At 34.2% G+C, this 16,284-nt stretch overlaps 1 protein-coding gene across 1 annotated transcript in view; it reads right to left on the bottom strand.

Annotated features, from left to right (window-relative positions):
- LOC143917799 (uncharacterized) overlaps nt 1-15,235 on the bottom strand; it is a 72,294-nt gene extending 57,059 nt beyond the window's left edge. The window contains exon 1 of the mRNA XM_077439389.1: nt 14,870-15,235. The gene's annotated coding sequence lies outside the window, so the exon portion shown is untranslated. The remainder of the gene's footprint in view (nt 1-14,869) is intronic.
- Nucleotides 15,236-16,284: the final 1,049 nt, after the last annotated feature.

The raw sequence follows: 16,284 nt of genomic DNA, 5'->3' as shown, positions 1-16,284 counted from the left end.
CTGGACTTACATTCCTTCCGACCGAATAAAAACCATATCATCGAGCGATGAAATAATTCCGATAACCAGCACGAAACTGGACAAGTATTAATAGCGACAGCAAACCAGACAGTTAGAGGTGAAGAGTTCAACGATAAATAGTGTACGAGTTCACGAAACGAGAGTTCAAACCAGTGCCAACCGGAGCGGAATGTCAATTTTTTCCAAGGTGTGTTCCTCAGGACGCGTGTTTTGGAAAGTCGACATTTATTCCACATACGTACGTACGAGATGTGCATGAAAACGATTTTTACTGGTTCACTGGGTCACAAATCGCTCTCGCTAATGCGTATTATAATAAATATCCCACGCTGATTGAATCAGGATCTGATTGAGAGCCTACGCAGACCAATGCGAACGTTTAACGGGCTTGTTTGCATTGGATCGCCTAACGACTTTGTCGACACCGTAAAATGCCCACGTTAAACCTGCACTTTATAAGCGAATTATGGTGTGAGCTTTTGTGTCAGTTGCGGACTGAAGAGGAGACGATTCTTGCGAGTTCATCTGCGCTTTAGGAATGCGTCGACGGAAAAAAATCTATTCTCACGAGATCCTCGAGTCACTCGCAGCGAGGGAAAAATGTTAAAGTGCGGATGTAGAGTCATTGCTCTGTACGATATTCAGGACTCAATTAAAAAAAAATCAATGTTTAATGAATCTACATATAAATAACCTTTTGTGTCACCATCTCGCACAGGATGTTACTGAATTGAATTAAACAATAAAGTTCAAAATTCAGAGGATTAAATCCTTCTTTTTCATTTTATTTACACTTTGCATAATCTACATCAGCCATAAATATACATAGTTCAGTAATTAGCGTTAATGTTAACCACCGAGAGGTTCCGAGTTCAAGCTATGGGTTGACCTCGATTGAAAATAATTTATTAAGATGTATTTCAGTAGTGCCGCTGGTCAGACATGGATATTGCGCTCCATGTCGATCGTTTCCTATCAGAGTTTGCCAATTTATCTGATTTCATTGTTGAAATGGTTCCCCATCAAATTGGCCAAATCATCCTACCTACTATTTATCACTGCTATTTGTTTATTGTATCAAATGTATAATCTATAAATTTATATACGTATGTACAAGTTTTATACCATATATTTGTCACTCAAGAGAAACCCGTAATGATATCATAAGAAAATATTAAAACATGTAGGTATAGAAGAAATGAAAGTAATTTGCTCAATCGAGAATTCGGTTAGCACCGGTACACTAAGAACAATGTTTCAAAATATACATATGTAATAGAGAAATCGAAGAAAGGACCTGTAAATCCAAATGGCAGGTAGTTATAACAGGTAGTTGGTTAAAATTGTTACAAAATTGGTCATAACAGATAGAATAGGTAAGGCAGAAAAAAAGGACATAATAAAATATGTAGGTTTACGTCATTCACATTCACAGTCGCATTCTTATAAATTATACATATAATATAAAATCATCTGTCTAAATTATGACTGACATATGTACATTTAAAATAAATTAAAAACGTATACCATTTTTGTATCCAAAACTTATAATAAGATACGAGACAGATATACTTAGAATATATGTATTTAATTATTATAGAATGCGATATCTCATATCACAATTATTAAAAACACAAAATAATGAATCCAATGGAACAGTGTTATTTATATCAGGATTATAATATACATATATATGTAAAATAAAAATAAAAACGTGTTGATAAATATCCTATTGTACGCCGTAATAGCCCTTTGTTCGCCCTTTGGCGGCAGTACATCAGGACAATCCGGTTAATTAGCGAAACAGAACAAACGCATTCGGCTAAGCCGGAAAATATACGTGTTTGCTATTCGGACTAGGCTTTAAAATTTACACGTTCGGGGACACATCCGGTCGAATGCAGCGCGGCGAGAGAGAGAGATCCCCTACTTAAAATTTAGGGTTGTCTGTAGTACGGATTAAACGTGCGAGAGCCGAGAGGAGGGGATGGGGGGTTGACAAAAACATTATGAAATTACGTTTCGACCCCCACGGCTACGTACAGGGAGGGTTGATACGTAGCGGTTGTGGGGAAATTGCTTTTCCCGTTTTTATATGCAGATTTATGGACCGAGGAGGCAAGCTGTGCGAAAAAGCAATATGCAATATTTTCATACGGTGACTTTTCCCCTGGAATTGTTGCATCCGCCGAAAAAAAATACGATTCTTTTGGGCGATATTCCAAATCGAGTGCACGCGATTTTTTATTCAGCCGATGCAATCGTGCACTTTAGATGCGGCGCGTCGCCTAAAAAGCGATCGATTCACCCGTCTGGCTCCGGTTCAATTTGGTCCATTTCCGCGATCGGGTTATATATACATACATATATATTTTCGAATTGGATATGTATTTTAGCGTGATCTTGATAACAGGATTATTTTTTTATTAGCATATTTTATTATAATTATATTCACAGTTCGGAAAAATAAATCTGCCAAGCGATTATTGCGTCAAGCCGCAGTTTAATACTGAAATGAAATGGCATAATCGTTGACCTGAAAGTCAACTTTAATACACGAAACGAGGAAGGAAAGAGGAGAGTTGAATTTCACAAATATTACATACAAAAAATGTCGCTAAAGTTAAATTGGAAAAGTATAATTAAGTCATTTTTAATACCAGAAATTTCCGATGCATGTCAATAGGTGTAAACAATATACACATAATACATTTTTCTATTTGTTTCATTATTAATGAATTTTTCCTTATTGTATCGAGAAATTAAAATGTTTATATATTAAATTAGAATTCATAGAAAAATATTGTTCAAAGAAGAATTAAAAATAATATTTGATTACTGAAAGGCATCAAAATCTTTTGCAGCGAGAAATTAATGATAAGAACAACACTCAAAAGAGCGGCACGGGACGCATGCATAGACTCGAGTGGTGAGAGGCATATCTTCATGTCATTATTAATTCATACCATTTTTGACAAGTTTTTCCTACATTTTTTCAAATATGGGAATCGCCGTTATCAATTAATCGCGTTACTGATCACGATCAATTTCAATACAAGCATAAAATATCACCGAAAAAAATTCGGGGGGTGAGGCTCGGGAAGGAACACGGTGCTATAGATTTGTCGTACCAGAGAACGTTTTTTTTTGCACGTGCAAAACTATCTAAAAAAAACAAAACACATGCCGTGTAGTACTCTGTGTGAATTTCTAACGAAATTCATACCGTAAATGGCATGAATGTCTAAATCGTATAAATGATCTGAATGAAGTTGACTGAGCCATTTTTGACTGTTTCCGAGATCGGAGTAAAAGACGCAGCGATTAGTAGTAGAGGTAGTTTATTTGTCTAGATCCGTCGACGAGCCAGCTCTGAATGAAGCATGGGACAGATCCGCCGAATATTTATACACAGCGTGCACTCTCAGCACAGAGAGATCATTGGTCGATGAGTTGCGAGACCTTATTGGTTGTTGTATACGGCTCGTTTATACGCTAAGGCCTTTATGATCAGCGCTAGTAAATCAGTGGTTGTCGAGCGCCACTCACTTAATCTCTACGTTACAGTATCAATAGGTGAGACAAACCGGAAAAAATGAAAACGGGAATTCGACAAAACTTAAAAAGAAAGAAAGGTATTTTAGATCCAGAAATTGTGAATATGATCCGAATAGGATATGTAAAGAGAAATAACTTAAAAAATTAAATTTCTAAAGAATAGGCCATTGACGATTAAAATTCCTACATATATTTGTACGACATTAAAAAATAATTAACGACAATAATTCGTACATTTCTTAACAGTACTAGAAATTTCAAAACACGATAAAAATTTTAAATTCAAATAATAAGTAATATAGACGATGGGATTCATACACGTCTAAATATGACGAAATTCAACGCATAAAACGATGACAGGTATTTCAACATTTTTTCAATGTGAAATTAATACAGAATAACAGCATCACGTGAACTCGCATCCAGTGCTTCCACATTTAGAAGCACGCGTTCACCCCCAGGGTTCGCCATTAAAATTAGCATTTCAACTAATGTCTGCTTTTAAATAACTCAATAACACAAAAGAAACATGCGATACACACATACACGTCTGCATTAGCATACGAATACTCGAATTTTAATTTCGGACAATGTGAAACTTACTACCTTCGGGCTACGAACAAGTTCGTGATAGAATAAAAAAATAAACAATACGCCCGTTATACGCATAGGTGATTTAATAACACCGTATTATTACTATTGCGTCACACATCAAACGAAAGTATGCATGGAATGCATTATATTGTAATATATTTTGGTCACATATTAACAGAGTGTTGCTAATGCGTTTCCAAAATGGTATGGCAAACTACTCGTAGACAAATTTGTATATGCTAGACAAGCAAATACACAGTGTTTTTCAGATGTAAATTTTCGGTATTTGCAATCGGTATTTAAAAAGTTTCAAAAACCAAGACGGTCAAAGTCAAAGTGCAAAAAAGATCGTGTGAAGAGAATTATGCGAAAAAAAATCGGAAAAGGCAGAAACGAATCGACTGCTTGAACGAAAAGCGTGACCCGTCAATGTGAAGTTTGGTTAATGAAATGTCTTCATTGTAATTGGGATGAAAACTTTTTTAGTAATTTTATATATAATGGAACTAATCACGATCCGAATAGCATATTATTTCATGAAAAAAATACATACATATATTTCAAACACAGAAGTTATTCTTAAATTTTCGATTAATTTATTAAAGTGGATCTAATGGAACTATTTAACAACTCGTCTTTGTAACTCATCAATTATGCTATTATAAATTGAAATGTACGGTATTGTGAGATTGATTTTTTTGATGGCAGACAACTGTTGTATAATGAGATCCATAGGTGGGTTTAAATTAGCTCGATAATCAGACGTGTCTTCGCAGTTTTTGAAATATAATTACGCAAAATAACGTCGTGTAAGCTCACGATAACCACCTTTCTCACGTCATAACTACATTTGGCAACACGGAAGACCGCCATCATCGTCGCAAGAAGAAGCCGCAAAGCGAAAAGAACAAAAAGCGAGTCGAGAAAAATTTAATTAGACGTGTCTGCGACCCGATAGATACGATTTCGACATTTCGAGGCCCTGTCTGTCTATATAAAATTATATATTTATATATTCCAAATCGCAATAGAGAATCACTTACGGCTTCGAAAGACGGGTATGTAATTAATGCGACGAGGAACGGAAAAGTCTGGAAAGTGTATCGTCTGTGTTCTTTTGGGAATACGAGAACGTTAAAGTGCGGTGATTTACGCGAGTTTTATAATAAGATCTCGAGAGAACTCGATATCGAAATAGTAAAAATACAGTACTGAATTCATTCGACAGCCAGTTCCTATTTATGTTTTAACAACCTTGTTCTAAAACCCTACGGCGAAATTTAACCGTGTAATACACAGGCCGAAATTGAGATAGGTTTATCGATTAATGAGTTAATGCTTGCTCGTGTATCTGAGTTGTAAAGTTTCATACGCCACAATTTTCGCAGTAGATTAGATGATACCTATGGTCAATTCGAAACAAAATTAGATAAATAAAGGTCAAACATATGTACATATGTACCAGTGGCGTGCCGTGACTTTTAAAACATGAGACTAGGTAAGGACAGAAAAACCTAGAAGTGATGAGTATAATTTTTCATTTTTATGCTAACAGAAAAAACCTGAGTACACTACCTTTCTTAATAACGTCTTGTTTGTCTTCAAAACTTAATCTTCTGAATGATTAGTCGAACAATGGATCGAGAGTGCAAGATTCCAAGGTATCGTTATTTCTTTGCGCTAACTACACAATTGTTCTGAGGGAATCGTGTCGCGAGTCGAGTCTCTTCATATATTTGTAATCCTAATAGTTCTGTTTAAATATGTATTATTTTAATAAAAAAAATTCAAAATTATGTTTGATAGACACATCAGAAAATTTTTAGTGAAAATTCCGTAAATTCTTGAAGAGACAATTAAATTAAAAAATATTTTGTCTTCAGCGGAATGCCTATACTGAACAGTTCGTTCGGAATTGGCCTACCTCAGGTAAGGCCGATTCCGTTTTCTGAACTTCTGTAATCCAAGTAAACAATTTCAATATGGACAACGAGTTGAATTTATTGTAATTGAATTGTGGACATTTTTAAATTTTAGGGGACTAGCCCAGTTCCTCCACTGATGTAAATTTGTGTGTACATACATATGTACATATATAAGATAAAAATACTGTAATGGAAAAGTAAATTATTTCGGCAACGTTATGTTTGAACCGAAGGAATAGCATTATCCTACAGAATTCAAATAATATATTTATTTATTTAACATATTTAACATATTAGCCAAAGTGACATTACAGAGATCTCCAACGCGTCACTGTGGCCGGTCATTCAGTAAAAATAACATCATAACAGTAATAATAACTTATAAAAATAACAATATTGACACAACATCATTAAAATCATAAAATCATAAAAAAAAAACATAGACAAAGTAATAACAATCATTCATATTTAATAGGCAAAATCAACCACTGGCATTCCTCAACAACCACTCAACCAGATTAGTATATTTTATATTGAAGAGGTCAATTTCACCAGAAATCCGGTTGAGCAGATATATAGCCCTAGATATAGGAGCCGTTGACAACATATTTGTGCGAGCCACAGGAGGAACAAACAAATCACGATATCTCAAGTCCCTGAATTTGCTAGGTGCATTAAACCTAAATTCATTTAGAACCTGAGGATTGTGAATTATCCCATTCAACAGCTTAAAAAAGTGCCTTCCCAGTAACATATTCCGACGAGACTCCAATGAGTTGAAACCTAACGCCCCTAATAGGAATGCACTAGGATATAGCCAAGGATAATAACCATACTGTTTCAAATAAAGATATCTGAGAAACCGTTTTTGGATTCTCTCAATCTTCAATGAATGAGTTATATGGGTAGGATTCCATATAATAGAAGAAAATTCTAGAATACTACGTACTAAAGATTCATAAAGAATTTTAAGCACCAACGTACTCTGGAAAGGTTTGCTAACTCTTAGTAAGAATCCCAGCATTTTTGTGGCTCGCAAACAAATATTGTCTGTGTCGTTTAAATTGAAAATTATTCGAGAACAAGACCCCCAAATCACAATATTCATCCACAAACTTTAATTCAACACCACTTAGGCGATATGGATAAATCAAGCGATTTGAAGATCTTGCCACATTGAGAACACCGCATTTTTGAATGCTAAAAAATAATTTATTATCGACAGACCAACTTGACAGCGCATCTAAGTCCAATTGGAGAAGGGCTGCGTCACTATGAGACTTAACTGTCATAAAAATCTTAAGGTCATCGGCGAATAAAAGATAGTCTGAATACTTGATTATTTTTGAGATGTCATTAATGTAAATTAAAAAGAATAATGTCCCTAAGTTGGACCCTTGAGGTACCCCAGAATGTGAAATAAACTCATTTGAGGAATTAGGGTGAAAATAGACAAATTGCCTCCGATTTTCAAAGTAATTTTGTATAAGTTGCATCAAGCCATTTGATAACCCAAAATTTCTTAACTTCACAAACAAAACATTATGGTCTACCATATCAAAGGCCTTCATGAAATCGGTATATACTACATCAACTTGGTTTCCCGCATCAACCGATTTGGTTACATAATTGGAAAAACATAATAAATTAGTAACTGTTGAACGAGAACTTCTAAATCCATGTTGTTGATCGATCAAATATGGTTCACAGTGATTGTAGATATACCGATGTAAAATTGCCTCGAACACCTTGGCAGGAGCAGAAAGTAGCGCAACCGGTCTATAATTTGTAATTGATAAAATGTCACCTTTTTTAAAAATGGGAACAATTTTTGTGATTTTCCAAAAATCAGGAAAAATTCCCGAATTTAATGACAAATTGAAGATAAAGCATAGTGGTTGCGTTAAAGGAGCTTTGCAAGCTTTCAACACATACGCAGGAATGAGATCTGGACCAGCCGACAGTTTTGGTTTCAGTCTGTTAAAACCATAAATTAAGTCATTTTGATTGCAGCAATCTAGGTTTAGAAAAGGGAACCAGCCATTGTCTGATATACTGTTAGACTGACCTTGTACAGATTGACAGATATGAATTGTGGTAGGTTGAAATGTGATCTAGAGGAAATTTAATTCCGCTGAAACTTGCGTCAATATTAGTAAACAGTAGCTAGAGTACTTTTAAGAGCTAAATTTTGATTGACATTCATCACTGTCAAATTAAACAGCTTGAAGTTTTGACAGAGCGATTGAAAGGCAGACAGAACATGTCACTCGCGTACAAATTATATACATACATAGATATGTATGTATATGAGATATTGACATTGTTTATTGCAGATTTTTACATATTTATAGTCTAATTGCACTCAAATAAGTATGCAACTCTGTGGACGAAAGGTGGACAAAATAAGTGCTAGAATGGTACCAGAGAGAATGTAAAAGGGTGAATGGAAGGTTGCAGGGAAGATGGGTAGATGAAATTAGGAAAGGGTGTGGTGTGAAATGGTTGAGAGTTGTGTAAAAGAGCGTTTTGGAGAGGCCTTCTTCCAGCAGTGGATGGTGAGTGGCTGTAGATGAGGATGATACACATATAAAGAAAAAAATTATATACAATATAAAAAGTTATGGGAATAATATGTTTACCTAGAGGTTAATTTGAAATATATAGAGGTTAATATGTGTAAAATAGGAAAATTTCGCTCATATCATCAGTGGGAAACGCTTTTACGAGATGCGCTCCAATTGTTTCGATTTTATTCCATTGAGCAATATCTCCTCGTCTCGATACATCGAAAGTAGCCTGCGACGAATAATTTGTTTTAACCTTTTCGCCGCGCGAAAGTGTTCCATTGTTTCGAATTTCGAACGCGTTAAAGTAAACGTTTCTCAGGCATTTTCGAATCAATTATGTGTAGTACATTGCTCGAGCAAAATCCGAATTGTTCGATGCAAAAACAACAATAACAAAACAATAGTGTTTTTCACGAACATCCGAATTGTTCGGCCGGGTTAATTTATGTATTTGGGATGCCCTTGAAAAAATTTTTTTCGAAACCAAACAATGGTCCAAAACGACGATCCTGCGATAGGTGACCCACTCTTACATTGATATACAAACGAGATTTATCCTATGATTTAATTATGTACAAGCAACTACATCATTTGCATGATTTTGTATTATGTAAACTAAATTTTTTATATAAACATATATAATAAGTATTTAAGATTTTAGTAATTTGAATGGATGATTCATTGCATTGAGGAAACCTTTTACAATGACATGACGAATTGAATTTGTTTTTTTTTTTTTGAAGCCGTGATACGTCCACAACGAGAAGAAACAATGATAAGACATGATTTATAATGTAAAGATAGATAGGAATGTGTTTCTTGCGTTGATTCCGTGTACGCACGCATGGAACTACATACATATGTACATACATATACCTAATTACAAAACAAAAAGCAGATTTATGGATGCAACACAGAAATGGAACATTGTTAAATCACTTTCTTTTCAATTTTATAAACGCATTTTTGTTTTAACATACATATAATCGCACTCAAATATGAGTCGAATTCAGCACATCTTGTAATGTTAATCATTAATTTATATGTGTGAGAAATTGATTCACGCTACTATATACAATCAAATTTCATCATTGCAGTAGGTAAACAGTTGCATCAAACTAATTTTATCATGTGAAAATTTGCCAGGATTTTATAATCGCCCGATTCTGTACCGCCCCCCGTATTGCTAAAATGTAGAAAAAAATATGAATAGGCGTTGATTGCCAAATGCATTTTACGCACGCATTGAAGATACGTTGATTTGACATTGCGTCAGTCAAACTAGGTTATTTCGACGAAAAAGGGACTAAATCCAATAGATATTTGATTTAATTTTGCTCAAATCCAAAATGATATGTCAAATAGCGTTCGTTTTCTTCCATTTTCGATGCGTGTGAATAAAATGGCTGTCGAAAACAGCCAGCGAACACAATGAACAAGGTGAAAACACGAAAAGGAACACAGCTTTTGGCCGAACATCAATGCTAAAACAATGGCGATTCACAAACGAACGTGTTATACCCGCCATTTTGTTCTCTTTCGAATTACAGAAGAGAATAATGGTAGACGTATATAAATGGTATCGAAAAAAAACAGCAACAACAACACCATAACAAAACAATCGAAACTTTCGCCGGCTTCATATTTAAACGAAACGATCGTGAACTATTAAATATGATATTATATTATGTACACATTGCATAGGTAATATAAACAAATGTATATATTTTCCTATTTACATAATACGAAGAAAAGCAATTAATAATACGAGGAAGTCTAAATATAAGCCACAATTTATAGATTTACATCACGGAAACTACATACATATTTCAACTTACAAGAACGACAATGTTTAATATATGGGTATATCTCGATAGTAAATTACTACTGGTAATTTTAATTAATATTTGAATTTTATATTAAATAATTATATAATTTTCTTTGTACCGTAAGATTATACTTGCATGCTGTAATAATATTTATTTACTCCTCTTATCCGCGCTTCAGTAATCATCTGCGCTGTGTAAATATACAGTGAAGATACTGTGTGTACAAGAACTAGATAACGATATGAAACAAGAATAAAAACAATGTAGATATTAGTATGATTTAATGATTGAGATAGATAGGTGTGTGGCTTCGTTACGACATGATTCATAAGCGGCTCGGATAAATCGATAGATTCGTCACGCGTTTTGCGAATCAATTTTCGAGTTAGAAAGTGACACACAACGACGCGTTTTTTCACACTTTCGAGACGCGAATGATCCGTGAAATTTTCTCACAGTGTACAAACGTTAAAATTTAATATGGATTTTAGTGGAATTTTACGTTTTTCATCAGGCGCGCGAACGCGTCACGGGTCGTTCGTTTCGCAGCGTGCGTTCCCTTTTTTCATCCAATTTTCATTTAATTTTCTTTCCATTGATGTTGCGCGTTTTCCACGAAAATGAACGGGGTTTTTGTTATACAGTCGACGGCTATTTTCTACCCGCCGTCCTGTCGGCTGTATTACAAACCTTATCTTTTCGCGTCCCGCATAATCTTGCACGGACTTCCGTTCTCGTAAAAGGACTTCATTTCCGATACGTCTTCGTTCGGCTTTGGCGACTTTCCAAGTAAGAACATACATACATTAAAACACACATAAACCAAATATGGATAAATTACAATGAATATAGCTATATTAATGCAATATTACGGGTACCTAACCACAGTCATAAAATTCACATTAAAATGAGTTCAATGTAAACAAAGCAATTAGGTATACATAAGTATTTGAAAAAATGTAGCAAAAGGTCAGATTTAATTAGACTATACGTAATATGTATGTAGATACTTAGGTACTCAATAATATTATAGATTTAAATTTGTTGATACGTTCGATCCATTAAAGTTTAGTAATTGATGTTATATTTTTAATATAGTTTACAGTTTCACAGAAATAACCTATTAGTGAAGAAAAAAAATATATATATGAGAGATAATGAGAGCCTATAAATGAAGATTTTATAAGATATAGTATGAAAAAGTTATATTTAGTTATAGGCGTTTAAACAAAATTAAAATTTGACAAAACGAGTGGGGGGTGGAAAGTCAAACATATAAGGCTACAGGCTAGTGGCATATGTTTAGTTGTCATCGTCTCCAAAATTTTTGGATTCTTAAACGTGTTTATTACGATTATATTTCACCATCGAATAAGCGGAAGCAAGTTAAATCTCTATTGGCGGCCAAACCTCGCAAAATGGCAAAGCGATCGGAAGAATTTAGGAAATATTGTAAAAAAAAAAAACAAATTTGGGAGTCGAGTCCCATTAACTACATATATCAGGGGTCACAAATCTTTTTACGTTTGCCTGCCTAAATTTCCAAATATTTATTAACCAGGCGTGAAAAAAAAGCTTTGAAGCATTATATTGAAAAAAATTAAACAAAATTATAAAGTTAAAGTAAAGAAAAATTAATTAAAAGCTATAATAATAAACATCAAAATACAATATAAAAAGACATTAATAATCTAACAATAAAAAATTAAATTTTAATGTAATAATAACAAATAGAATAAAAAAATACACGTAGATACATAAAAATACAAAACAATTATTTATTAATGATATTTTTGCTCCTGTTTTTTTTTTTTGAAGACAAATGGTTTACATCTACTTCATATCTTGTGACTTTTGTTAATATGGATGCCCAGCAAGATTCGTCAAATAATATTTTAAGCTGGATTTAATAAAATTCATTTCAGAAAATAATGACTCACAAACGTGAAAATAATGACTCACAAAAAAAAGTTGTACAAATACCGAATGAAAATTGCCAAATGAACTAAAAATTTGGTAAATCATTCACGTGCCATCTATGTATATTGTTATACGTGCCACCTTTGGTACGTGTACCATAGCTTAGCTACTCCTGAACTATATTATCAAAAATGGTGTGTTTAATAATTAAGAAAAAAATTACACGGGCACGCAAAATTAACGACGATTATAAAGGGCGATAAAATCTTCATTATCGTATAATTGATAATATTTTTAACTATCGCTCGTTTATTTAATAGAATAATTTAAAGCCGACTTCAAAGAAAAACTTTTCGTGGTTTTATAATAAGATTGAATCGAAGCGAAAGAATTTAATTACAAAACTCCACTACGAAAATTCAATTTATTTTTCTTTTCGGCAGATTAAAAAGGATCAGAGCTAACCAATCACGCATTAAAAACATACAGACAGGTAATTTGACGTATTGAAATGTCGCAAGGACCACGAAGGCAACCTGTCGTCTACACGCAGCCTCACCGCTTTTGATCGACTTTTGGTTGCTCAACAAACGTCAACTTCAAGACACCAAAGACGGCCTTGTCTGCGGCATAATAAGTGTATTGATTGCGACAAACTTCGCAGTTGATCCGGTTCTGTTAAACGTGTTAAATGTTTGCTCAAATTGAAGGTGTGCACTTACGCTGGCTTTGCTCAACGCGGAGCATTCCGCAACAAAGTTTGTTTACGAAGGTCGGCTTTTGCAATGTTCCAAATTGCACTAATGTCACTGTTAACAACAACAAAAACAACAATAATAAGAATTCGATATGTCGTAAAGCCTATTTTTATCTGTGCCGGCCGCGTCGTTTTCAAAGGAAAAGGAGTTGGATCAAACTTCGGAGAGCAAAGGCTATCTTACCTGGTGAGGTATGCGGGAGTGCTTCAGCACAATAGGAGAGAAGGTCCTTTCAAAACAAACGCACGTCAAATGGGACAGAGATTCTCAAATTGTAGTACAAAATACACAACTGTAGATATATGATTCGACGAAACGAATTTGTTGAAGCTGAGATTTCAACCTTGATCAGCAGCCCTTCAAATTTATGTCTTAGATTCAATTAGACGCGGATAAATAAACCAGTCTTATAAAAAGTGCTATAGAAGGTCAAATTATAATCTTTAAGTGCAGTGCAGGAGCGTGAATATTAATTTGATTATGGTTTATTAAAGTCATTATATTGTAGGCTACGTTAAATTTAGGCAAAGTAAAACTACGTTGAGATTATAAACACGAATTAGCGATTCGAAACATTTAATTAAAACCTACACTTGTATATAGTAAAATTAGATAAGAAGCACTGAATTATAAAGCGTATATTCAATTAAGTTCATCATCAAAAATACAGATAGGTACTATGTACTTTCATTGAAACACATTAAAAGTAAGTTTGAGAACTAAATAATCGCAAAACCTTACACAATCGAAATGGAATACCTGTAATAGGTAAGTCGCACCCGGGTTTACTACATAGTAAGGGTATCCTATTTTTTTTTTAACACGAATATACTGAATCATTCCTTCCGAGAATTTTCTTTTCAACAGAATCTAGCCGACAATTTCGCGCGATAAATTTCGCATACCTTGACAAATTCCTAGAATTTTATCAAAAGAATTGTGTACACATGTATGTAAACATACACATAAAGGTATAGTACGCGTTCTGAAAACGTCTCAATTGACAACACTGCAAATCTTCAAAGACAAAAGCTTCCCGAAGAAGAGCTTGCACCACCTACATATGTACGTACATAAAGAAGATTTTCCTAGAAAACGGGAACGATTATTATCAAGGTACATACATACCTTTGAAGCTGCAAAGACGTGGAAAAATTCACCTTGCTAGGATATAACGAACGAGGTAAAACGGAAGGTAAACGCTCGTTTTACAAGGTATATCTATGTACTTATACGCGTATAACGACAGGAAGAATACGGAAGATCTAATCTGCGAAGAACACGCCATATCCCCGGTGAGATTACATATAGATATACAATATTATAAACCTACTTTTTGATAGATTACATGTGTAGTTACGGCTGCAATTAGGACTGCCTATTAATTATACACCTATGCGAAGGACAGTCCCTTATACAGTTGCTTTGTTCCAAATCAGAAAAAACGCTAGCTGATTTAGTACTCTTTTTGAATACTTTATTTTTTAAAGCATTCAAATTTTTTATTATTATTTTTCATATGTTTTTCATATTGTCGATAAATGAGGTAGAATTTGTGAATACATATTGTCCTGACAAAGTTATCCTGACCAGTTTTTTTATACTAGAGTTGGCATTCTTATTTATGATCGGTTCTAAAAGGTTGAAAAGTAGCAGTGGATGTTGTAAAAAAAAGGTGAAAATCAAAAACTCACCGGTCAAAAAAACACCGAACAGCAGGTGAATGCAGGTGGTGTCACACCCGTGACACACGGAGTCAGCTTAAAGAGTCGAAGGTGAGGTCACTGAGATGTGTGTGATGGAACAAAATACAAAACTGCACTGTAAAAAAAGCACTGCACTCTACCCGCGAAGTCGGGAATTCCCGAGTTCAGAAACTATAATGCACTGTTTAAAATCGATGCTAACACTGTCTGGCTGGCAGTGTTGTGCTCCAGGATGATTCACAGCGTTTCCCAAGTTGACAGGTTTTCCGGTTTGTTTATTCCGGTTGCTAGGCGACAAGTGCCGGTTAAAAGCGACGATGACGTGTATACCCGTCCCTCGACCGCAGCAAACTGAGCGCGGTTCTCTTTTGCGAGTTCTCTTCGGCTGATCGCTATTAGCGCCAGGTGCTATCAACTGTAGGATTCAGGTGTGTTTTTTTTTTACACAGGGCTGTGGAGTCGAGGTGTTTAGGCTGGAGTTGAAGTCGTAAAAATTCAAAGTGCATTAATTTTTTTATTCAATATATTTTTGATTTTTGATTTTTAAATGCTTTTTATTATTACGAAATTATGTTCACAATGCATCTTATATCTATTTTAATAGCTACTGGTCTACTGATAATTTTACAATTTAATTTAATTTGGTTAGTAATCATAGTATTATATTATTCTAATGTTAATCTACAGCATAATAGGAAAAAGAGCTCAAAAACCTATTTACAATCTTTATAAATGCTCATAATACATCTAATACATAATATTAATTAAAGACTCACTAAAGTCGATGACCTAAAGCAGACTGTGTTTAGGTAATCTGTGTTTATACCTGAAGGGTATAGACATTTTGTTGTAATCACAGAGACTCTTCACAAGTGTGTTAGTATGGTTATTAGTAGTCACCGGAGCCTGAGGGGGCCGTGTATTGTTTAAAGGTTGTAAATGCATTGTTAAAGGTTTGCCGAACAATGGATAGCACTGTGACTATCCTACCTCTAGTTATTAGTGATTCTGTCATAGAATCTACTGGTTAGATTCAATATATGAATATTGAATTACTGACTAAAAGTGACTCACCAATTTTCAATGTATGCAGATTTTTGTTTTTTTCTCATGTTTAGGTCAAATCAAGATTTGTCATGGGTATGGTCAGAATGAGAATTGTATTTTTATTTTTTAGAGCTATTTTTCTTATTATGTTGTATATTAGGAATTCCTGTAATGCTACAACGGTCCAAACTTAAATAAATAAATAAATATAAATATTAACAGTAAAATAATATAATACTATGATTACTAACAAAATTAAATTAAAATTGTAAAATAGAATATGATCAGTAGATCAGTAGCTATTTATTTATTTACTAGCTGAACCCGGCATGCGTTGCAATGCCACAATAACGCAT

Source organism: Arctopsyche grandis, chromosome 10 (assembly GCF_051622035.1).
Source record: "Arctopsyche grandis isolate Sample6627 chromosome 10, ASM5162203v2, whole genome shotgun sequence".
NCBI classification, from domain to species: Eukaryota; Metazoa; Arthropoda; class Insecta; order Trichoptera; family Hydropsychidae; genus Arctopsyche; species Arctopsyche grandis.
Note: the sequence above shows the minus strand (reverse complement) of the source record. Positions and strands in the feature narration are given on the sequence as shown.